Source organism: Eschrichtius robustus, chromosome 9 (genome assembly GCF_028021215.1).
Source record: "Eschrichtius robustus isolate mEscRob2 chromosome 9, mEscRob2.pri, whole genome shotgun sequence".
NCBI classification, from domain to species: domain Eukaryota; kingdom Metazoa; phylum Chordata; class Mammalia; order Artiodactyla; family Eschrichtiidae; genus Eschrichtius; species Eschrichtius robustus.
This window is the reverse complement of record NC_090832.1, coordinates 50,207,572-50,233,381: the sequence shown is the minus strand read 5'-3', so window position 1 is coordinate 50,233,381 and position 25,810 is coordinate 50,207,572. Positions and strand designations below refer to the sequence as shown.

The 25,810-nt window shown below is 39.3% G+C and overlaps 1 protein-coding gene and 1 pseudogene across 2 annotated transcripts in view; one reads left to right on the top strand and one right to left on the bottom strand.

Moving 5' to 3' along the window:
• Window positions 1–25,810, bottom strand: part of METTL24 (methyltransferase like 24) — a 117,256-nt gene that overhangs the window by 5,151 nt on the left and 86,295 nt on the right. The window lies entirely within an intron of this gene.
• The window catches only part of LOC137769695 (small ribosomal subunit protein eS8 pseudogene), a 34,686-nt pseudogene continuing 22,628 nt past the window's right edge, over window positions 13,753–25,810 (top strand).

Here is a 25,810-nt window from a genome sequence, read left to right as displayed (position 1 = left end):
ACCATGTTATTCCTGTGTATGCGTCCAAATTTCCCCTCTTTATAAGAACACCAATCATATTGGATTAGGGACCCACCCTACATCATTATGACCTCATTTAAACTAATTACATCTGGCTTGACTCTGACTCTATTTCCAGTTATGATCACATTCTGAGGAACCAGGGGTTGTGACTTCAACATACGCATTTTGGGAGGACACAACAGTGTTTGAAGTAACTACTGCTATAGAGCTTTAGCAAGTATGTGTCAGGAGCCAGTTTTCTGGGGCCAGTGCCTAGGGAAAGTGTCCTGTACCAGAGATCCAAGGGCAAGCAACTATCTGAGGGAATTATGGATGTTGTCCTGCTGGCGCCTACATCAGCCAACACTGACAGCTAAGTGTCAAACCCAAGGCAGATCAACAAGCCTCCAAAGCCAATTAAAACCATCATCATGAAACTCCTTTGCTTCATTCCCCGGGTCCTTCTTGGCCACACAACCAGACCCAGCCGGGGCGGCTCCTGTTTGGCACCCTCCTGTTCCCCAGCCCATCCCTCTCCCTCCTCTGGAACTCCTTCAGGCAGTCAGTGTCCTCATGCCTACAGCTCCCCACCTGAGGCTTCTCCCCTTCGAGGGGGTTCTCCAGCAGGATAGGAAGATTTTGTCACATGCCTGCTAACTCTCAAGAGGGCAAAAGTGGAAGCTGCAACACCAGCATCATTTCTGCTGCATTCTATTGGCCAAAGCAAACCACGAGGCTAGCCCAGATTCAAGGGGAGATGAAACAGATGCCACTCTTGAGGGGAGGAGTGGCATACACAGAAAGGAGGAGATAGTCATTGTTCACAGCCATGTCTGCAGATAATTGACCCCCATGATTGAAAACAATATTATTTTATATACAAATCCATGAATGAACTACAGTATTACCATAGACATGAGCCTTAAATGGACACAAGCAACACTCCAGGAAAAATGAATAATAAAGCCTTTATTCATCAGAATATTATTAAAGAAGGGACATTAGGGAATTCCCTGGTAGTCTGTGCTTTCACTGCTGAGGGCCCGGGTTCAATCCCTGGTTGGGGAACTAAGATCTCACAAGCCTCGCGGTGCAGCCAAAAAAAAAAAAACGAAGGGACATTAATTAAAACATGGTATTTTCTGTTAGATCTGACTTTCCTTGGAAGTTGACAGAGAACCTGGGATATCCAATGGATTAAAGATGACTAATAAGGAAAATTCTGAAAAGAACAAGTAAATATGTATAAGTCCTAGATATATTAGTCTACTAGGGCTCCTATAACAAAATACCACAGACTGAGTGACTTAACAACAGAAATTTGTTAAGTCAAACAGAACTGTTTTCTCACAGTTCTGGAGGCTGGAAGTCCAAGATCAAAGTGTCAATACATTTGGTTTCTCCTAAGGTCTCTCTTCGTGGCTTGCTGAAGGCTGCTTCCTCACTGTGCTCACATGGCCTTTCCTCTGTATCAGCACTCCTGGTATCCCTTCCTCTTCTTATAAGGACACCAGTACTATTGGATCAGGGCCCACTCTTACAACTTCATTTAACCTTAATTACCTCCTTAAAGGCTCTATGACCAAACACAATCATATTGAGGATAAGTGCTTCAATTTGTGAATTTGGGGGGGGACACAATTCAGTCCATAACAGATATAAAACAGGTATTTTTGCTGTACTTTATTTAGAGGCAACCAGTATCTCTGCACAAAGAGTTTTAAAATACATCCCTGTTACTGCTATGGCAGCCCGGTTGCTGGAGAGGGCCAGCAGTTCTTCCTGCATAACTAATGGCTACTCCAGTTCTGGGTAGTAAAAATGTGAGCCATCTAATTAATTGAAGGTGAGTCATAGACACTGTGGCAGATTTTATTTTCCAAAGATGGTCTCACCATTAACGCCCATCTCACATGCTTTTCTACAATATGGCCTTGACCCTCCTCCCATCAAGAGATGAAGTTGATGTCTCCTCCCCAGGGATAGCTTCTTGGGGTGCAACCTACACAGTCACACCAGGCCCTGCACTTAAAAGGGCTCAACACTTGGTTTAATGCTCTGTTGTCACTGACTTGAATTTCTTAATACGTTTTGAACAAAAGACCCTACACTTTCACTTTGTACTCAGCCCCACAAATTCTGTATCCTGTCCTGTGATCCTCCCCTTGAATCTTGATGGGCTTGTGACTAGGGACTACTAAAGTCTGGTAGAAGTGACTCTAGGTGACATTCAAGCACAGGCCATAAAGGTGATGCAGCTTCTCCTTTGGTCACTGGTACTCTTTCTCTTGAAAACTTTAGCCACCATGCAAGGTGTCCAAGTGCCCTGAGGCCACCATGCTATGAGTCCAAACTAGCCCTTGCAGAGAGACCACACGAAGAGACTCATCAATATGAAGAGAGTGATGCCTGACTGACCCCAGTTGCTCCAGCCAGCATCTGACTACAACCCGATAAGAAATCCTGAGCCAGAACTGCCCAGAAAAGCCCTTCCCACACTCTGACCCCCAGAAACTGAGAGAGATAATAAAATGATCAATTGCTGTTGTTTTAAGAAACTTAAGTTTTGAGGGTGACTCATTATGTGACAGGAAATAACTAGAACAGAGACCAAGTGCTGTTTATGCAAGTCTTCTTTTGAAACATCACAAGTTACTTGTACAGTGTCAATACTATATTTTCCAAAGCTGTGACTTCTAGAAATTAATGTATATTTAACCAAAGATATTTTCTTATTAAAAAACCAGTACATAGTCATTATTTAAAAATTAAAGCTACAGATAAGCAAAAAGAAAAAGAATTGATACACATCATCTAGAGTTTAAAAACAATTAACTTGAACACCTGGTATATTTCTTGTTAAACATTTTTCTTTGCCTTAAACACACACACACACACACACACACACACACACACACACACACACACACACACAGATTACAGCCTACATGGGCATAATTCAAATACACATGTTGTTTATAAAGTTAGAATTACACTGCTTTCAAATTTGCTTTTTAATGTAACAGGCCATGAATATTTTTCCAGGCCAATAAATTTTCATCTAAAATGTTCTCTCAAACAGCATCCTTGGGAACTTTCATAAGAATGTGATGGAGGTGAGTAAGGCCCCTGCAGGCGTGAGGGAGATGTGGAGGAGGCCCCAGACCTTCTGCCTCGATTCAACAGGAGCAGCTCCCCTTTTCCCTCTTTTACATGCTTGGAATCCCTTGCAAATTTTTGCTTAAGAAAGAGCTTTCCTGCCTAAGAAAAAAAGAATTTGGAAGCCTCCATCTATAACTTGTTTTTTTAACAATTTTTATATTGGTTTAATTTACTTAACCAAATCCCCCTTCTGATGGCCATTTAGGTTCTTTCCAACTGGATGATGTTACAAACTGACGTGTTCAACCAACTTGCAGCTAAATATTTAAGTGTGTTTGATTCCTTCCTTAGAAGAAGAACACTCCCAGAAGTAGAGTAGCAGGTTCAAAGCATAGGCACAGTTTACACCTTTAATAATTCTACTAACCAGTAACCCCTTCCTGTCCCTGCTCTTGAGAAACTGAGGACAAACCAGGTTGCCCTAAGGTGGGAAGCACGGGCAGGCAGACCACAAAAGGCTCCTCCACTGTTATCAGCCCAGTCTACACTTGTTTTCTTACCCTGAAGCCACATGACACTCTGGAGCATTCCTAAACAGACCTATACTTTTATGTCCCAGTGATTCTCTAGATAAGACAAAAACCTGCATGCCATTTAAAGAAAGAGAAAACAAGACAAATCAATTTTAACTAAGTACATGTTAAACTGTTTTTATATAACTTTTTATTTAAAACATTTTAATAAAAAAATGCTTTATCTATTGTTCTATATTAAATCTTTAAAAGGAGATAGATTCTTTTTTCCACCCAGAAAATGTGTATTAAAGCTTCAAACTGGCTATTACCATCCCTCATAAAGCTAATTAATCATTATATTAGTCAAAATCCGTGGCTAAGAGGCAAAACTATTTAACACCAATAAAATGTCAATATTAACCATACAGCTTATCAATCGACTAACACAGAACAAGGGACTTCCCATTCATACCAGAATTGACCTGCAAACACAGCTGCTTGCCTCACTATGGGCAGTCTGGTTTTGAGGCCAGAATCAGATACTACATATATGGCATTTACAGATACATCTCACATTTTGTAAAAGATAGATTCCTGAAAAAGAGTGTGGAAATTGGTTTTTGTAATTAGGCTCTATTTTTTAAATTATTATTTATTTGACCACTCATTGAGTTATTTATAAATATTTTTAAATTAATTTCTCAGCAATTACTTACCACCCCAACAATACATGCTGCATTCATTCTCCATATTCACCGTGGTTTAGGTCAATATTCAATCATAATTTTAAAATTATTTTATCAATACAACTTCTTCCTGGCTTTTAGTTTAATTATGAAAAGTTGTTATTTAATGATTGAAGCAAGGTAAATCCAGGCTTTTATATACTGTCTGCTTAAAGCAAGATATATCTGCACCTACAAAATTAAAAGCTGAACACATTAGAAAGAGGATCTTGTTTTTGTAGAAAAATACAAGAAATTTATCTTAAATGAACAAGAGGATTAAAAGTCTCCTTAAAAGCCTTAAACCTTAAACACACTAAATCAGGCCCAATTATCATTGTTGGCTGGCAGAAATGTAACATTACAGGATTTTTGCTACCACTACAGAAAGGGGGAGATAAGACTTGCCCTGCATAGTATGGGAAATATGAAGGGTCACTCTAAGCTAATGTAGGAGCAATTCTGAACTAATAATAAAAGAAAATGATTTGTATGTAGTAATCAGCTCACAGAAGTGACCTCTGCAAGGATCAACACTCTGTAAATGAATTTTAAAGGAATTAAGGGAAACATTTACAAACACTTTTTTTTTGCCAAATCTCTAGCCTATTCCAAAGGAGTTAACCTGAAGCTGCCGGGCAAGAACATTCTGGGCTGGGTGAGGTCATATAACATGTAGCCCCAGAAACCTAGGTCAGAGACAGGAAATGGGTGAGCTGGTGACAAGTCAAGAAGTCAGCAGGGCTACTGGTGACATGCAACAGCAAGGAACCAAGCAGTGCAAATTTAGGCAGGATTGAGGTGGCAGCAAGGGACCTGGCCCAGGGCAGAGTCAGGCAGCACCAAGGACAGCACCAGGCAACTGCTTTAATTTCCATCAGCACAAAAAGTTCTATTGGACAGTGCTGCTCAGAGTATCACATGCATCAGAATCAGCTGGAGGGCTTGTGAACACACAGGTTCTGATTCAGTGGATCTGGAGTGGGGCCTGAGTATTTACATTTTTACCAGGAGCCCAGCTGATGGTGATGTTACTGGTCCAAGGATGACACTTTGAGAACCACTGGACCACACATCGGACTTGGCCGATGACACTGGGTGAGCTTTTCATGGTGTGTTTGCAAAGAACTCGGCCTCAGCACAGGCTGGGTTCTCCCCCTTCTCATAAACAGATGCAGAAAGTATCTACGCACTGGTAGGGACTTCCCTGGTGGTCCAGTGGTAAAGAATCCGTCTTCCAATGCAGGGGACGTGGGTTCAATCCCTGGCTGGGGAACTAAGATCCCACATGTCACGGGGCAACTAAGCCCACATGCCACAACTACTGAGCTTGTGCGCCTCAACAAGAGAGTCCACATGCTGCAAACTACAGAGCCCATGCACTCTGGACCCTGCACACCACAACTACAGAGCACACACGCCCTGGAGCCCGCATGCCACAACTAGAGAGAAGCCAGCACGCCACACGAAGAGCCCGTGCCACAACGGAAGATCCCACACGCCTCAAGGAAGACCCCGAGTGCTGCAACTAAGACCCCATGCAGCCAAAAAAAAAAAAAAAAAAAGGGAGAGAGAAAGAAAGTATCTACGCACTGGTCATCTTTGGCTTGGGAAGGTATATGGTGGGTTTCCAACACCAGATGTTTTCTTAACTAGGATACAGTTAGGTCAGGGTTTCCTAAACACATCACCAAGGTGTTGATAAGGCTTGTACTCCTTGACTGTGTACAGAAAAATGTGTGTTTATTTCTATGAACACTTTTCTAAGAAAATTCTAGTCCCTGGGACCTTGGCTCTGGGACCAATTGCCTTATCACATGGGTCTAGGGCAGGCTGTTTAGCCTCTCCTACCACAGGGCTTTCTTGAGGTCAAAGGAGAAATGCACATAACTCATAGAAATGCACGGCACCTAACAGAGAGTACGTGCTCTGTTTGTGGTAGCTGTTATTATTTTCACGAATTCTCAGAGTGGTCCATAACCCCTTCATTGCTCCTGCCTCAGTTAAGATTATCTTGTTTAAGCTAATATCAAAATGTGCCTTCTCTGCACCATAGCAGCTATGCCTGGGGAGATGACTCAGGGCAAGAATTAAAATTTGCTACAGGAAATACACAGAGGTATTTCAAACATGATAGTAAAAAACCATCTCTATATAGCACATTGGCAGGTGAAACTGAAAAGTTTCTTCAATGGCATTTCCATCTGACAAGAGACTAAAGAGGTATAATCCCTATGCCCTAGACTGGACTATAAGCTCCATGAAGGCATTAACTTATTTATTTTTGAATCCACAGCTTCTAGCCCACTGCCAGGGACAATCAAATATAGTTGATAGGTAGATAGATGGATGAATGGACAAGTGAATAGATGGACAGGTGGATGGATAGGAGAATGGAGAGATGGTTAAATGGACCTCCCAGGATCCAGGTTCTGGAAGATTAGCCAGTAGTGATATATGAATATCTGGGCCACTTCCTCATTTTCTAGACAAGGAAAACTGAGGCCTAAGAGGCTAAATGATTTGTCTAAGATCACAAATTAATTAATCAGTGGAAGATATTCTACATCTCAAACATCACTCTCTGCTCTGAGTCCTTGATACACATACACATACATACACACACACACATCCATTAACATTTATCACGCATTAATACAGCTTTGAGACGAGTCTACAACTCTAAGCTTTATTTTCCTTGAGACTTAAGGACTAGCGAAGTGTTTTATTTAATGACTGCTACAATATTTGAGAAAGAAGCATGATTCCTTTCTTCTCTCAATATCCCTCTCTGCCAAGAATCACTTTGTACCAGAAGTGCCCAGAAAAGCACAATCTGGCATTTTCTAAATTTACTTCTGATCAATACCAGCTCACCACTAAGAACATTAATACAAATTCAGATCCTATAAAATGTTTTTCTCTTAGTAGAGAAAAATAGCAATATATACTATTGTTTAATTTAAAGGGAAATGTAGCATGGCAGAGGTATCACTTGCACACATATCCATTCCTTCTTCTTTCTCAATAACAAAACCCTGATTTCTAGCTGATCACATTGCTGCCCAGATAAAAGACTGTATTTCCTAGTCTCTCTTATGGCTGTGTGGCCATGTGGCTAAAATCTGACCAATGATATAAAAGTAAAATTGTCATGTGGGATTTCCAGTAAGTTCCCTTAAAGGAAAAGGCTGTACTTAGTGCTTCCTCCATCCCTTTGCCTGGAGTGAGAATGTGATGGTTGGAGCTGCAGCAGCAATACTGGACCACGAGGAGAAAGATTACACCCTAAGAAGAAAGACGAGCTGGATGAAGCTCAGATCCCTGATGATTATGGAGTCTCTATACAAGACTTGTACTACATACCTCTAGACTTCTCTTATGTGAGAGGAAGAAAATTTTCCTACTGTTTAAGCCACTATAATTTTTTTTCACATGTAAGTCAACCTAATTTTAAATACATTCAACATATTCTAGTATTCTTAGCTGCTAATAAAGAGTGGTGTCCCTGTTGAAAAATTTATTTAGAATTGAAGTCTTCTGTGAAGAAGTAGTTAGTGGCAGTGAAACAGACCAGGAATCCATGCCTGCTGGAAATTAACTTATTCAGCACTTCCTGAATTGGTAAGCAACTTTCTAATTCTGGAATTACTACTCCTCCTCTAGATTCCCTACATATTTCCTTCTGGCCTCCTCCTCCTTTGCTCCAAAACCATGGCAATTCCTCTCCTTCCAGAATTCTCATGACCACCACATTGCACTCTCCCTTCCTCTCTTAGCGCAGAAATTTACAATGCATTAATAAAATGGATCTGCAAAATCACACCTGGTCAGTTCTTTTAGCCTGAAAAATCTAGGTTTGAGGCATCATGTTAATGAAGTTAGTACTATTCTTTATCTGTTCTATACATTTGAAATTCTAGTATATGCTTAAGAAGCCAGATACTGACTTATTATTTTGACCATTCAATGAAATCTACACATTTGTCTATTTTTATTGAAAGCACAGATGCTTTCTCTTGAAGAATCAAAGCAAAATTCAGTCAGTCCTCAACTGGAGCAAGAAAATAAAGATATCTTTAGTCTTATAATGCTCCCATAATAACATTCACTTTAGGCAATTTTAAGTTGAATGTGTCAAGTCTTTCACCTGCAAAACAAATGTAACTTATAACTGGGGTATATCCAGGTTTTGTGAAGCTTGAAGCTTATTTAATTTGAGGACCCTTTTTAAGAAAAAGAATACAAAATTACAAATACAGAATTAGGTAAGATCACTTCTGCTTATAATCAAGACATATGTACAAGTCCCAACTCAAGAGAAAAGAGGATTAAATGATAGCAAACTATAAACAGATGTATGGCTAAAAGCCAGAAAATAAGGGAAAAAATAAAAAGAGTTTTTTAAAAACCTACAAGAAAAAAATTCAAGCAGTACCAGTTTTGAACCTCCTGTTAAATTTACGTAGCAATTGCAACGAGGGGAGAAAAACTTTATACACAGAAATATCAGTGCCGACTATCACATATGGAAATTATCAATAAAATATCCAAAGAAATCTGTTAGATATTCAGATACAGATTGTATCTAAAGCCTCATCTGAGGGAAAATGTTAAGACAATGATGTAGAAATAACCACTCATTGGTTCTCACTGGATATTACTTAAAAGTCCCTAACATTTGCTCTAGATGTTCCATCCCTCAGAACATACCTTTTTATCTTATACCTACTGGTAATAAAAAAAAAAATTAATAGCCTACTTTAATCAAGCACTTTTTATATGCCCACTCAAGCAGCATGCTAAGCACTTTTCATTCAATACCCCCAATTCATCTCCCAACAAACAAATGAGGTAAGTGTTTAATTATCTTCATGCTATAGATGGGCAAACTGAGGCCTAGGTAGGTGACACAACTTGTAAGAGGTGAAGCCAAAGCCAAACCCAAGCAGTTTCCATAGAAACCTGAGATTCAGAGAAGTTAATCAACCAACCCAGGTCACACAGCTATAAAGTTGTAGAATCAGGAATCTAACTGGGTCTGACATCAAAACAGGCTTTCTTAACACGTTTATACCCTCAGAATATAAAGGAAACCAAGCACAAAATACGATATTGTGGAGGGTTTCTGGATTTACAGTTCCCTTTGCAAAAATGACAGACAGGTGGAAAGCAAATATGGAGTGTTTATTAACCTAATACATCTTTGTTGAGCTCCTAGCATGTGCATGGCCCCCTTGCTGCCATTCTTGGGGGTAAAAGGTAGCAATTAGGCCTGGCTTTAGACAAAACACCCGCATTTTAGCAGTTGTATCAATAGCTTATTTTATCATTGGCACTAGTGCCCTCTCCCCTTTGTTCCATGTACTTTTTCTAGAATAATAACATTGTCACTATATTCATTTCATAACTTTTACATGACCAAAAGGCATAACTTGGGGCTGAGACATTTTCTTTACCAAGTCATGTTTTATAAAGTTCCATACAAATTAATATAAATACATAATAATAAGAAAACCACCATTTGCATCTGTGGAGGCTGGAACAACAGACACAAGACTCGTGTCCCTTAGCTAAAGAGGGGTTTCCTCCCGCTAATTCATGCCCTCCACACCAAAAATGGATTATGTATTCCCTTTAATTCCTAATTTCAGATTCAGGTCCAACCAGAAAGGGCCAGGTCTATAGCCAACACCATGTCACGTGTTAAACTGTCCAAAAAAAGAAAAATTATTTGAACCCTAGCATACCAAGAAACAAATATATGACATTCCATCCACCTCAGGCCTCTCCATTCCCTAAGGGGCAATAATTTGGCATGCTGTTTGTTTGTTTCTGTTTATAAAAATAAGACATGAATTTGTTAAAAATTGGGAAAGTACAAAAAGATATAGAGAAGAAGGAAAAAACTGTTCAAAATCCCAGTCCCAAGTGGAAATAACTATTAACATTTTGGTTATATTTCTTGCAGTATTTTATCTACCTTAGAAAATAATTGAGATCAAACAGTACATATAATTCTGAAATCTCTTTCTAATGGGGAGTTTTTGCTTTGCTTGTTTTTTCACGTTAAAAGGTCATCTGCTTAATACTCATGTACGGAGCCCTTTTTTTCAGGCAAAGAGCATTTCAACAGCTTGACTGGAACATTCTAGAGACATCTGAAAACAGCCCAAGCTTTTCTTAGACATAATTCAGTAGGCTGTCCTGGGACTTTCTGCTCCATAGAAGTGAAGATGCGCCCTCACAATTTACCCTCCATAGAGTTACGTGACAAGTTGAGAACTGACCTTCCTGAAAAATAAGAATTGTCATTGTATTTTCATACTAATATGAATTTGGTGAAAATTTTGTATTTTTTCATGTTTTACAACATCTACTGATTTACACCTGGCACTCTCTGAATTACACAAGCAGGAAAGATTGCAAATTCAAAAGAAAGGAAGCACATATGGAGAAGTGGAGGAGTCATTTAAACATTCATCAAGATAAAAGTGTGTAAGAGCCTCATTCGTCTGACAAGGAAGAGGTGAAAGAAGAGGATGTGAAGGAGGAGGAGGAGGGGGGAGAGGAGACTCAGCTTCATCCTCCAACTGCCATGTGCCTTGTAGAGGACTTCTGGTTGAGATTTCTCCTTTCTAACAGCCCTAAAACCTTTCTTATTCCTCAGTCTCACAGCAAGTAGAATGGCTGCCCAACAGTTAAGGTGAAAAGATGCCTTTACTACTTTGTTTGCTATGAATTGACATGTGGGACATTTGGCTGATGATCATCTGAAAATCACCCAAATCTGTACACTTCTAACTGAATCAAAGAGATCAATACATATCATAGATTTTTTTAAGCCTCTGTGTTGGCCCAGAACAGAGAGAGTGGAGGTAATCATGAAAGTTTTATGGGTTGTCAGCCAGGGACTTCATCATCTTGCTTGATTTCAGTGGTAGCTGTTTTTATAATTTTTAAATTGAGGTTCCCAGGATTCTCTATCCTCTTATTCATATTCCTTTATTTTTTAAAAGAATTGCTGATGCCTGGGAGGTTTCAGCCACGAGGCAATGCAGTTTTATTGGAGCTAGAGGAGTTTTCCAAATGGCATCTTTTCAATAGAAACAAAAGGAAGGATGTCATTTCCCTAACGTGCATACACCACTTGTGGGGCTTGGTGGCCAGTCCGTTGTTAACCTGTCACCATGAACACCTTCCCTAAAATGGATGTTCTCTATTCCAGGGAGTGGGTGGTTTCAGGCAGACATATTTCAGGCACCAAGGTTAGCTCTGAATCATGTTAAGTAGAATGACAGCCTACTGGCTACTTCCCTGAATAATGTAGTAATAACATGTAAACTTCTTAGAAAGCCAAAACTCTTACAAGACGTTTTACTTAGCAAGTTTAAATTCTTTCAGTTACTAGTGATCCTCATACCAGTGTTTTCCATAAATGTCTAAATGGAGATAAATGTGTTCTAATTGTCTTGTTTCTTATGAGAGGGGGGAAAAGCAGTACCATCTTGGTTCTTCTGAAGTGGGTTGCCAAATTTAGTTGAGTTCCTTACTAACTTGATGTTTAACTAAAGAATTCATGCCAAAAACAGCTTCTTAATATCTTTAGTTAAGAGCATACATCTTTAATTTGTTGTTTCAAAAAACTGAGCGTGGTGAACTGTATCAGATGCGAGCTTCTTGATCTATGTGCTAGAAATTGTCAACCAGATACACATTTGAAATTGAAAAAAATATTTACAGGGAAGGATTAAAAAGAGTCCATAGTTTATTGTAAAAAGTCTATATAGCCTATATATTTTTTGAAGTCAGTTCTCAGTTATCTATGGGGTAATTTCAAAACCCACATTCAAAAGCAGTTAGACGTGTACACATCATAGCTAAATATCAAATATTTATTTTAAGTTATATACAATTTGGATTAAGCAGATCCCTGGAGGAAAATAATAAATTGTTGATAGTGCAAAACCAGCTTTCATTATTTGTGGGCAATGTGACTTATTTCTATTTTCTTCATAGACAAAAACCCAGTTCAAATTTGTTTATAGCAAGCCCCAGAGCAACCTTAAATGTTTTAGTAATGAATATTTCTTTTAAAATGAATTATTAAATAGAGTTTTAAAATGTTTTGTGCTGTAGCTTTAATTTTTTATTGCAGTAGGATTTGACTTTTTTTTCAAAAATAAATTTGTTTTATTAAAACAGTTGTAAAAATGCAACTGGGACAGAAATGTATAAAACAAAAAGTAAAAGTTCCTTATTCCTGCCCACATTTTAAATTTTGGTAGCGACTGATAGATGTGATAACTATTGCTAAAATGCCAAGGCTGACTGATATCACCTTCACCAACACTGGCTCCTATCAATCTTTTTAGTACTTGCTTGCCCAATATTTCTAATGAATTATGCCTTCTCTCAAGAGTTCACAACCTTGAATTGTCCACCTTCCACAATGTTTCCAGAATTATCTACCTAATTTTAAACCTAATTACAGTAAGTCCCCTACACATGAACGAGTTCCATTCCAAGAGCACGTTTGTAAGTCCCATTTGTTTCTAAGTCCAACAAAGTTAGCCTAGGTACCCAACTAACACAATCAGCTATACAATACTGTACTGTAATAGGTTTATAATACTTTTCACATAAATAATATGTAAAAAAAAGGCACAAAAAATAAAGAAAGCAATTTTTATCTTACAGTACAGTACCTTGAAAAGTACAGTAGTACAGTACCTTGAAAAGTACAGTAGTACAGTACAACAGCTGGCATACAGGGGCTGGCACTGAGTGAACAGGCAATAAGAGTTACTGACTGGAGGAGGGAGAGGAGGTGGGAGATGGTAGAGCTGAAGGATCATCAGCAATAGAAGATGGAGGGCATGCTGTAATTTCACTCACGCCTGACGTTGACTGCACAGGTTCTGGTTCCTTGCTGGATTCAATTCTCTCTACCCTCAATAAAATGATCCAGCGATGTCTGGGTAGTAGCTCTTTTTTTCTCATCAGAGATGACACGGTAGCACTGGATTGCATTCTGAACGGCCGCTGCAACCTTCATGTACTGTTCTACATTTGGGTCCTGTGCCTCAAAAACTAACAGAGCCTCCTCAAATAAAGAAAATCCCCTTGCCATTTCCTGTGTCATGAATCTCTTCAGTTCTTCAGTTACTTCTCCTTCGTCCACTTTTGTTTCCATCGTTATCCCTCGGTGCTTCTTAGCAGTACCAGCTACATTACCACTGCTTTTACGCTTGCTTCCGGACATCCTGGGCTTGAAATAAGGATACTGTACTACTGTACTCCATACGGTACTGTACAGTAAAGTACACAAAAGCACAACCACTTGTAGAGGATGCACGCACATGACAGTGTATGCCAGACGTGTGAACTAACTTATGTGACTGGACATGCGAACACACGTTCGCATCTTTGAAAGCTCTCAACTTGAAGGTTCGTGTGTAGGGGCTACTGTATTTAAGTCCCCAGTTTCAGGGCCTCTGCTAGCTCCCTGTAGCTACAAAATGAAATCCAAACTCCTTTACAGGGCTCACTAGGGCCCTCACAGCCCGGACTTTAACCTTCTTTTTTTGCCTCATGTCCTTTTTCTCTCCACAGATCACTTTTTGTGCAAGCCACGCTGAATTTTTTACCTTTTTGCAATTCATGATTCTCTTTCTCAAGTCTCCACCCCTGCACTTACTATTTCCCCTCACTCCTACCTCTGACAACCTCCCATTCCACTTCTAAGAGCCAGCTGAAGTATCATCTCTTCTGTGATACCTCCCTGACCCCCCAAACTGAAAGGAGCTATACATCTCCTCTTCTGCTTCTCTTGCATTAGCACTTAGTGCATTTCAGGATAATTTTTGCACAAATGTTTGTCTCCCCCTACAGACCATGATGCCTTTGAGGGAAAGGACCCTCATCATTGCTGCCCTTCATTGGTTGAGTTCCTGATTTACAGGAGAGCCTCAAAAAGTGTTTACTGAACACCTAAAAAGTGTTCAACAGTATCCAGCAAAAGTAAAAAACAACAACAAAAATCCAGGCTCTCTTCTTTGTCTGTGGCATGGAATATGAAATATTTCAGAGTGCTTAGTTCATAACAAGCATTAACAACCTATGGCTGCCCTGCACAAGGAAAGCATGCTAAGAAACTGCTGGTGGGCACTTCCACAGCCACAATCGAAATGACCAAGAAGGAAATCTATACCTAAGTATTTCTCCTTCCTGCCCTCCTTCTGCCTTCCTCTCTCACCTCTTGTGACTTCACACCCACGGCCTTCACTCTCAGATGCCCTCTGGCTGGACAAAGCTCTTTACTACAGAATGTTCATCAAGCCAGACACAAAAATTTCCTACTTTTCCATCTCGGCCATCTTCCACTCCCTCAGCCAACTGTTATGAGACACCTACCCGAGAAACAAATAAGGTCATATGATTTAAGTAGCTGATGTCCAGGCAAGAATAAGCTCAATCTTCCAGAGAGAGATGGCTTTTTAAAAGATTAGCTAATTGGGACTTCGCTGGTGGTCCAGTAAAGAATCTGCATTCCAATGCATGGGACATGGGTTCGATCCCTTGCTGGGGAACTAAGATCCCACATGCTGCAGGGCAACTAAGCCTTTGCACCACAACTACTGAGCCCGTGCACCTCAACTAGAGAGCCCACATGCTCTGGAACCCATGTGCCACAACTAGAGAGAGAAAAACCCGCACGCCACAATTAGAGAGAAGCCCATGTGCCGCAACGAAGACCCCCACGTGCCACAACTAAGACCTGACACAGCCAAAAAAATAAACAAAATAAATATTAAAACAGAAAAAAAAAAGATTAGCTAATTAACTCAAATGAATCTAACCAGCAGAATGTACTTAAGAGAGATTTTTATTGGAAGGCATTCCTGAAGTCCTCTGGACTTTCTGGGTCTTTAGACCCCTCCAGCCCCAAGACGGAAGAGATGGTGTCAGCAACCAGACCCCACATTTCTGAAAGGTTGCCCACATCAGGCACATCTGCAGGGATTTCTCAGTGTACCTTCTTTAGAGGGTCAGTGCTCAGAAGATCACAATCGCTCAGTGTATACACTTTTGGTCTGGTAGAAAGAAATCATTAAAAAACAAATACAATTAAGGCAAGAGAGCAAGGAGGGAAAAGATTGAGAGAAGAGTGACAGATGAGAAAGGATGCCAATATTGGGAGAATCACATAGGAGATAAAAAGCCCAAATAGATGGCACTGGGCACTCACACAAAAAACCTACTGAAAACATCAGAAATGCACCCATCCCATCATTAAAATGCTTTTCCCCTAAAAAAGCTGAGTGTCCTATACGATATTACCTAAAAAAAGGAAACAAAAACAAAAAGACATAAAAGATTGAGTGGAGGAGGATTAACCAAGATGGCGGAGTAGAAGGACGTGCTCTCACTCCCTCTTGCGAGAGCACCAGAATCACAACTGGCTGCTGGACAATCATTGACAGGAAGACCCTGGACTTCACCAAGGAGGATACCCCACGTCCAAGGACAGAGGAGAGGCCACAGTGAGACGGTAGGAGGGGCACAATCAGAGTAAAATCAAATCCCATAACTGCTGGGTGGGTGGCTCACAGACTGGCGAACACTTATACCACAGAAGTCCACCCACTGGAGTGAAGGTTCTGAGCCCCACGTCAGGCTTCCCAACCTGGGGGTCCGGCAACAGGAGGAGGAATTCCTAGAGAATCAGACTTTGAAGCCTAGTGGGAATTGATTGCAGGACTTCAACAGGACTGGGGGAAACAGAGACCCCACTCTTGGAGGGCACACACAAAGTAGTGTGCGCATCGGGACCCAGGGGAAGGAGCAGTGACCCTGGGGGAGACTGAACCAGACCTACCTGCTGGTGTTGGGGGGGTCTCCTGCAGAGGCGGGGGGTGGCTCTGTTTCACCGTGGGGACAAGGACACTGGCAGCGGAGGTTCTGGGAAGTGCTCCTTGGCGTGAGTCCTCCCAGAGTCTGCCATTAACCCCACCAAAGAGCCCAGGTAGGCTCCAGTGTTGGGTTGCCTCAGGCAAAACAACCAACAGGGAGGGAACCCAGCCCCACCCATCAACAGTCAAGTGGATTAAAGTTTTACTGAGCTCTGACCGCCACAGCAACAGTCAGCTCTACCCACCACCAGAGCCTCCCATCAAGCCTCTTAGATAGCCTCAACCACCAGAGGGCAGACAGCAGAAGCAAGAAAAACTACAATCCTGCAGCCTGTGGACCAAAAACCACAGTTACAGAAAGATAGACAAGATGAAAAGGCAGAGGGCTATGTACCAGATGAAGGAACAAGAAAAAACCCCAGAAAAACAACTAAATGAAGTGGAGATAGGCAACCTTCCAGAAAAAGAATTCAGAATAATGATAGTGAAGATGATCCAGGACCTCGGAATAAGAATGGAGGCAAAGATTGAGAAGATGCAAGAAATGATTAACAAAGACCTAGAAGAATTAAAGAACAAACAAACAGAGATGACCAATACAATAACTGAAATGAAAACTACACCAGAAGGAATCAATAGCAGAATAACTGAGGCAGAAGACGGATAAGTGACCTGGAAGACAGAATGGTGGAATTCACTGCTGCAGAACAGAATAAAGAAAAAAGAATGAAAAGAAATGAAGACAGCCTAAGAGACCTCTGGGACAACATTAAACGCAACAACATTCGCATTATAGGGGTCCCAGAAGGAGAAGAGAGAGAGAAAGGACCAGAGAAAATATTTGAAGAGATTATAGCCGAAAACTTCCCTAACATGGGAAAGGAAATAGCCACCCAAGTCCAGGAAGCGCAGAGAGTCCCATACAGGATAAACCCAAGGAGAAACACGCCGAGACACATAGTAATCAAAGTGGCAAAAATTAAAGACAAAGAAAAATTATTGAAAGCAGCAAGGGAAAAATGACAAATAACATACAAGGGAACTCCCATAAGGTTAACAGCTGATTTCTCAGCAGAAACTCTACAAGCCAGAAGGGAGTGGCATGATATACTTAAAGTGATGAAAGGGAAGAACCTACAACCAAGATTACTCTACCCGGCAAGGATCTCATTTAGATTTGATGGAGAAATCAAAAGCTTTACAGACAAGCAAAAGCTAAGAGAATTCAGCACCACCAAACCAGCTCTACAACAAATGCTAAAGGAACTTCTCTAAGTGGGAAACACAAGAGAAGAAAAGGACCTACAAAAACAAACCCAAAACAATTAAGAAAATGGTCATAGGAACATACATATCGATAATTACCTTAAACGTGAATGGATTAAATGCCTCAACCAAAAGACATAGACTGGCTGAATGGATACAAAAACAAGACCCATATATATGCTGTCTACAAGAGACCCACTTTAGACCTAGGGACACATACAGACTGAAAGTGAGGGGATGGAAAAAGATATTCCATGCAAATGGAAATCAAAAGAAAGCTGGAGTAGCTATACTCATATCAGATAAAATAGACTTTAAAATAAAGAATGTTACAAGAGACAAGGAAGGACACTACATAATGATCAAGGGATCAATCCAAGAAGAAGATATAACAATTATAAATGTATATGCACCCAACATAGGAGCACCTCAATACATAAGGCAACTGCTAACAGCTATAAAAGAGGAAATTGACAGTAACACAATAATAGTGGGGGACTTTAACACCTCACTTACACCAATGGACAGATCATCCAAAATGAAAATAAATAAGGAAACACAAGCTTTAAATGACACAATAGACCAGTTAGATTTAATTGATATATATAGGACATTCCATCCAAAAACAGCAGATTACACGTTCTTCTCAAGTGCGCACGGAACATTCTCCAGGATAGATCACATCTTGGGTCACAAATCAAGCCTCAGTAAATTTAAGAAAATTGAAATCATATCAAGCATCTTTTCTGACCACAACGCTATGAGATTAGAAATGAATTACAGGGAAAAAAACGTAAAAAAGACAAACACATGGAGGCTAAACAATACGTTACTAAATAACCAAGAGATCACTGAAGAAATCAAAGAGGAAATCAAAAAATACCTAGAGACAAATGACAATGAAAACACGACGACCCAAAACCTATGGGATGCAGCAAAAGCAGTTCTAAAGGGACGTTTAAAGCTATACAAGCCTATCTCAAGAAACAAGAAAAATCTCAAGTAAACAATCTAACCTTACACCTAAAGAAACTAGAGAAAGAAGAACAAACAAAACCCAAAGTTAGCAGAAGGAAAGAAATCATAAAGATCAGAGCAGAAATAAATGAAATAGAAACAAAGAAAACAATAGCAAAGATCAATAAAACTGAAAGTTGGTTCTTTGAGAAGATAAACAAAATTGATAAGCCATTAGCCAGACTCATCAAGAAAAAGAGGGAGAGGACTCAAATCAATAAAATCAGAAATGAAAAAGGAGAAGTTACAACAGACACCGCAGAAATACAAAGCATCCTAAGAGACTACTGCAAGCAACTTTATGCCAATAAAATGGACAATCTGGAAGAAATGGACAAATTTTTAGAAAGGTATAACCTTCCAAGACTGAACCAGGAAGAAACAGAAAATATGAACAGACCAATCACAAGTAATGAAATTGAAAGTGTGATTAAAAATCTTCCAACAAACAAAAGTCCAGGACCAGATGGCTTCACAGGTGAATTCTATCAAACATTTAGAGAAGAGCTAACACCTATCCTTCTCAAACTCTTCCAAAAAATTGCAGAGGAAGGAACACTCCCAAACTCATTCTATGAGGCCACCATCACCCTGATACCAAAACCAGACAAAGACACTACAAAAAAAGAAAATTACAGACCAATATCACTGATGAATATAGATGCAAAAATCCTCAACAAAATACTAGCAAACAGAACCCAACAACACATTAAAAGGATCATACACCACGATCAAGTGGGATTTATCCCAGGGATGCAAGGATTCTTCAATATACGCAAATCAATCAATGTGATACACCATATTAACAAATTGAAGAATAAAAACCATATGATCATCTCAATAGATGCAGAAAAAGCTTTTGACAAAATTCAACACCCATTTATGATAAAAACTCTCCAGAAAGTGGCCATAGAGGGAACCTACCTCAACATAATAAAGGCCATATATGACAAACCCACAGCAAACATCATTCTCAATGGTGAAAAACTGAAAGCATTTCCTCTAAGATCAGGAACGAGACAAGGATGTCCACTCTCACCACTATTATTCAACATAGTTCTGGAAGTCCTAGCCACGGCAATCAGAGAAGAAAAAGAAATAAAAGGAATACAAATTGGAAAAGAAGAAGTAAAACTGTCACTGTTTGCGGATGACATGATACTATACGTAGAGAATCCTAAAACTGCCACCAGAAAACTGCTAGAGCTAATTAATGAATATGGTAAAGTTGCAGGATACAAAATTAATGCACAGAAATCTCTTGCATTCCTATACACTAATGATGAAAAATCTGAAAGAGAAATTATGGAAACACTCCCATTTACCATTGCAACAAAAAGAATAAAATACCTAGGAATAAACCTACCTAGGGAGACAAAAGACCTGTATGCAGAAAACTATAAGACACTGATGAAAGAAATTAAAGATGATACCAACAGATGGAGAGATATACCATGTTCTTGGATTGGAAGAATCAACATTGTGAAAATGAGTATACTACCCAAAGCAATCTACAGATTCAATGCAATCCCTATCAAATTACCAATGGCATTTTTTACGGAGCTAGAACAAATCATCTTAAAATTTGTATGGAGTCACAAAAGACCCCGAATAGCCAAAGCAGTCTTGAGGGAAGAAAATGGAGCTGGAGGAATCAGACTCCCTGACTTCAGACTACACTACAAAGCTACAGTAATCAAGACAATATGGTACTGGCACAAAAGCAGAAATATAGATCAATGCAACAAGATAGAAAGCCCAGAGATTAACCCACGCACCTATGGTCAACTAATCTATGACAAAGGAGGCAAAGATATACAATGGAGAAAAGACAGTCTCTTCAATAAGTGGTGCTGGGAAAACTGGACAGCTACATGTAAAAGAATGAAATTAGAATACTCCCTAACACCATACACAAAAATAAACTCAAAATGGATTCGAGACCTAAATCTAAGACTGGACACTATAAAACTCTTAGAGGAAAACATAGGAAGAACACTCTTTGACATAAATCACAGCAAGATCTTTTTTGATCCACCTCCTAGAGTAATGGAAATAAAAACAAAAATAAACAAATGGGACCTAATGAAACTTCAAAGTTTTTGCACAGCAAAGGAAACCATAAACAAGACGAAAAGACAACCCTCAGAATGGGAGAAAATATTTGCAAACGAATCAACAGACAAAGGATTAATCTCCAAAATATATAAACAGCTCATTCAGCTCAATATTAAAGAAACAAACAACCCAATCCAAAAATGGGCAGAAGACCTAAATAGACATTTCTCCAAAGAAGACATACAGACGGCCACGAAGCACATGAAAAGATGCTCAACATCACTAATTATTAGAGAAATGTAAATCAAAACTACAATGAGGTATCACCTCACTCCTGTTAGAATGGGCATCATCAGAAAATCTACAAACAACAAATGCTGGAGAGGGTGTGGAGAAAAGGGAACCCTCTTGCACTGTTGGTGGGAATGTAAATTGATACAGCCACTATGGAGAACAATATGGAGGTTCCTTAAAAAACTAAAAATAGAATTACCATATGAGCCAGCAATCCCACTACTGGGCATATACCCAGAGAAAACTGTAATTCAAAAAGACACATGCACCCGAATGTTCATTGCAGCACTATTTACAATAGCCAGGTCATGGAAGCAACCTAAATGCCCATCGACAGACGAATGGATAAAGAAGATGTGGTACATATATACAATGGAATATTACTCAGCCATAAAAAGGAACGAAATTGAGTCATTTGTTGAGAAGTGGATGGATCTAGAGACTCTCATACAGAGTGAAGTAAGTCAGAAAGAGAAAAACAAATATCGTATATTAATGCATGTATGTGGAACCTAGAAAAATGGTACAGATGAGCCGGTTTGCAGGGCAGAAGTTGAGACACAGATGTAGAGACTGGACATATGGACACCAAGGGGGGAAAACTGCGGTGGGGTGGGGATGGTGGTGTGCTGAATTGGGCGATTGGGATTGACATGTATACACAGATGTGTATAAAATTGATGCCTAATAAGAACCTGCAGTATAAAAAAACAAACAAACAAAACAACTAATACTAAACTTTCATTGGGTTATTTGTATGGAAATATGTTAATATAAATGTTTCAGACATTACATGAAATTTCTAAAAATCTTATATGTTCTGGTATAATGTTGTAAGTAATAATCCTAGTTATTACTTTAAAATGTATATCTCAGAAATAACTAATTTTCTTGTCAACTGCATTATTATGAACTTTCATCAAATCTTTAACTGTGGTCATTTTTAAGTCTTTTGTCCTTTACAGACAGTTCTGGGTGTACTCTGATGCTTTTGCAAATATGTTCCTATAAAAGGGTTTCATCTTCAAGAAATTCATGGAAAAGACTCTGACAAGTACAGGTTTCTGGTAACTGACTGTACTGCTGAACTGAATGAATAAGCATTTTCAGAACTCTAATGAAAAACTGATGAACTCAAAAAAGTGCTAACAAAAGATCAAGATGAAAAAAAAAATTTAATTATATGGGACTGAGTGAACTGATGAGGATGAGTATAATTTTTGTGACTTTCTGTCTGAATTAAAAAAAAAAATCCCACAAGGACTCAGAGGCAAAGAATATACAAATCAATTTTCACTGCAAAGTAAAGGAGCTGTTACAGTGGAGGATTACTGGACTGATTGTCAATATAATGACATAGTATGAGTGTGTTTCAGGTTTGGTAATTGCAATCATTGTTGCTTTTGTTGTGGTCATCCATGTACAATGCTTGGTGTCAGTCTATTTATCTCTTGTAAAAATAAAATACAGTGTGTGTGTGTGAAAAAAAAAAGATTGAGTGGATCAGAAAACCCCAGAGTACTTTTCTTCCTGAAATTATGAAAGCCTGCTGAATGGCTGGAAATGTCTCTGCTCTACCCTCACTTCTCATGATAGTAGTTTCCATCCCCAATTTGATCTGATTTCCAGGGTGGCCATTTCTCTTATAGCCACACATGCTGAGATCAAAGGATGGAGAGGCTATTATATTAAAGACTAATGTTATAGAGAGAAGAGTTGGAAAGGGCTCAAACTTCATTATATATATAAAAAAGTTTTCAAGGCATAAAAACCATTTTCAGGGGAAGCCAAAACCAAAAATAGTAGCAACTTTAAACATCATTTCAGGAGCATGAGGGATGTTATACCCCTCCATGTGGTTGCCTAGGGAACAGGATTCATTTATTCTTTGCTATTCAATAATATCTTGGAAATTGCCACCCTATATCATACCTATGATTGTTAAATCTACTCTAAATGGAAAGGCCCCTCAAAAAGTGCACTTTAAGTTACAGTACAGGAATCTTTGTCAGGAAAATGTCATATAAAGCCAAAGTTCCTTTAATATCTCTTGCTGTTCCAATACATTAACATTCTTCTACTGGGATAGGAGACTTTCTTATCCACAATATCTTATTCTTCATTTTGATTACTGAATGTGGAGTCTTCTTATACATAAGTGAATTTGCCTCAATTAAACACACTTATCTGAGAATGCCAAAAAATATAAATAGGAATATTCTGGTTTGAACTAAAGCATGCAAAATTATTCTGACTTTCCCCTAAACATTAGTGAAAGAATACCCTTGATAACAATGTGTAAGAAGCAAAAAGAATGATATTTGGTTTTCTGTACAAGACAAATGTTCTTCAGCTTTTGTCTGTTATAGGCCCAACCATGAGGGAGGAAAGTCTGAGTAACTGCCATGGGGAAGCTTATTGAAAGTGCCATCCATGACATTAGCACATGTTTGTTTTATGTAAAAACTATACTGCTGGCCAAATCCCTGTCCCTCTACTTCCTGTAACTCTCTGAGCCCTAAGTAATTATTTCACTGAGTGTGCTGGGTTTTTCATTTCTGGTTCCCTGTGTTGTTAAATGAACAAAGGGCATTCTGAGAGCAGACTCTCCAGTGGGTAGAATATTCCTTCTGTTTATGTCCCTTGCTCATGCTTTTTTTTTTTAAATTTATTTATTTATTTTTGGCTGCGTTGGGTCTTCGTTGCTGTGTGCGGGCTTTCTCTAGTTGCAGCGAGCAGGGGCTAGTCTTCGTTGCAGTGCATGGGCTTCTCACTGCAGTGGCTTCTCTTGTTGTGGAGCATGGGCTCTAGGCGCACAGGCTTCGGTAGTTGCAGCACACAGGCTCGGTAGTTGTGGCTCATGGGCTCTAGAGCTCAGGCTCAGTAGTTGCGGTGCACTGGCTTAGTTGCTCCGTGGCATGTGGGATCTTCCTGGACCAGGGCTTGAACCTGTGTCCCCTGCACTGGCAGGCGGATTCTTAACCACTGCACCACCAGGGAAGCCCTTGGTCATGCTTTTGGCTTCTCCACACATTATCACTTTTTACAGGAAAACCAGACGAGGTTAAAGTTTAACTCTTTACTTTCCTCTTTGAAACAGCTTGTGTTAAAACCTAGATTAGGGAAGAAACTGAGACCGATGGCTAAAGAGGGGGGACTTTGTGATTTGGCAAGTTAAATTTTCTATGAAATTTTAAGATCCTGGCTGTCCTGTACCTAAAACAGAGACTTTGTACCTCAAACACATATCTTCCAGTACAACCATCTCTGAAATGATAGCCATCAGCTGAACAGCAAAATCTCAATTAACCAGAATCTAACCACAGGAGAAAAATTCCTACTTGTCATAAAGCACTGTCTTGGGCAATATGGGGCTTAAAAATATGCCAAAATAACTTTTTCTGCAGATCAATTTTAAGGGAGTTGAATGATAAAAGAACAAATTCATATAAGAAATCTTGTTTTTAAAAAATGAAAACAGTCCAGTGGTTAAGACTTCACCTTCTAATGCAGGGGGTGTGGGTTCGATCCATGGTTGGGGAGATAAGATCCCACATGCCTCACGGCCAAAAACCCAAAACATAAAACAGAAGCAGTATTGTAATAAATTTAATAAAGACTTTTAAAAAATGGTCCACATCAAATAAATCTTAAAAAAAAAAAGAAAACAATTTCCAGGGAAGGTCCTAAGATAAGTACATACCCAGTTCTATCTTCTACAGCTAATTTCTGTACCACAAGAGTGAAGTTCAGAGTGACTTTACAGGATTGTCAAATACCTCACTTTGCTCACTCTATTTTTTTTATTAATTAGGGCCTATTAATGACTGTCTCAGGCTTCTATGGAACACTGGATATGGATGTTTGAACATGTAAATGCTTAAGTGGATTAACAAACTTAACACAATTTTATCAGTTTTAAGTTTTAAATTGTTTTATTTGAGAATATGCAATTCTGCTACAGAAAATAAGAAATCAAATGGGATAGGTGAAACTTGTAAGATATGCTAAGTATAGATAAGTAACTTATGAGACATTAGGCATAAATAAAATACATAGATGTGAACACAGAAAGAGATAGAAATGCTGAGTAAACACTAAAATTGTCACTAAACATTAAATATACATGAAGTATTAAAACTGTCACTAAACATACATGATGTATGAGTCACTCAATATTTATGAAGTCTTAAACTGGTCACCCATTGGTTACACCCGTTCTAGCTCCGCAGAGAGTCTGCCAGATAAAATCCATAGATGCTCACAGACTAGTTGGTGAGTTTACAATTGTGGCCAGACACACTTGTCCCTGTATCTCTCTAATTGAGCTTTCTTGCTCCAAACCTCAAGTCTGTTCCTTGTAACCACACCATCAGCAGGGAAGGCTGATGAGAGAGGAAGGGTTGCAGGGGGAGAAGGGGGGTGGGCAGAGACTGACCAACTGACCAAGACTCATGCAGTGTGGTCCTTCTACCTCACTTGCACCCAAACCTAAGTACATAAACCTACTCCATCTCTTTCCCCTTACTTCTCACTGTGTGTTTTTAATTGATTCAATAAACCATGTGATTAAAGCATCTTAATTTGTGATGCATAACCCATGGGATAGTCTACCTGGTAGTATATTTGGAGGCTACATTGCATCAAGGTAATTTCCCACATGACAAAAATCATCAGTGTTTCTTAAGCCTTCATACTGTCTGCTAATTGTCTGCCACCAAGGGCCAATAGAAGGAAAATGAATGGAAGGTGGCAACCAATTATTAATTGGCTAAAGTAGTTAATCCTGCTTAGTCCTACAGCTTGGTTACACGTGGTCTTTGTTCTGAGTTTATATTACATACATATAAAGAGTTATGTTTTCTCCTGATGAAATTATTCCTAGGTCAAATCATTAAATTACAGATATTGGTAT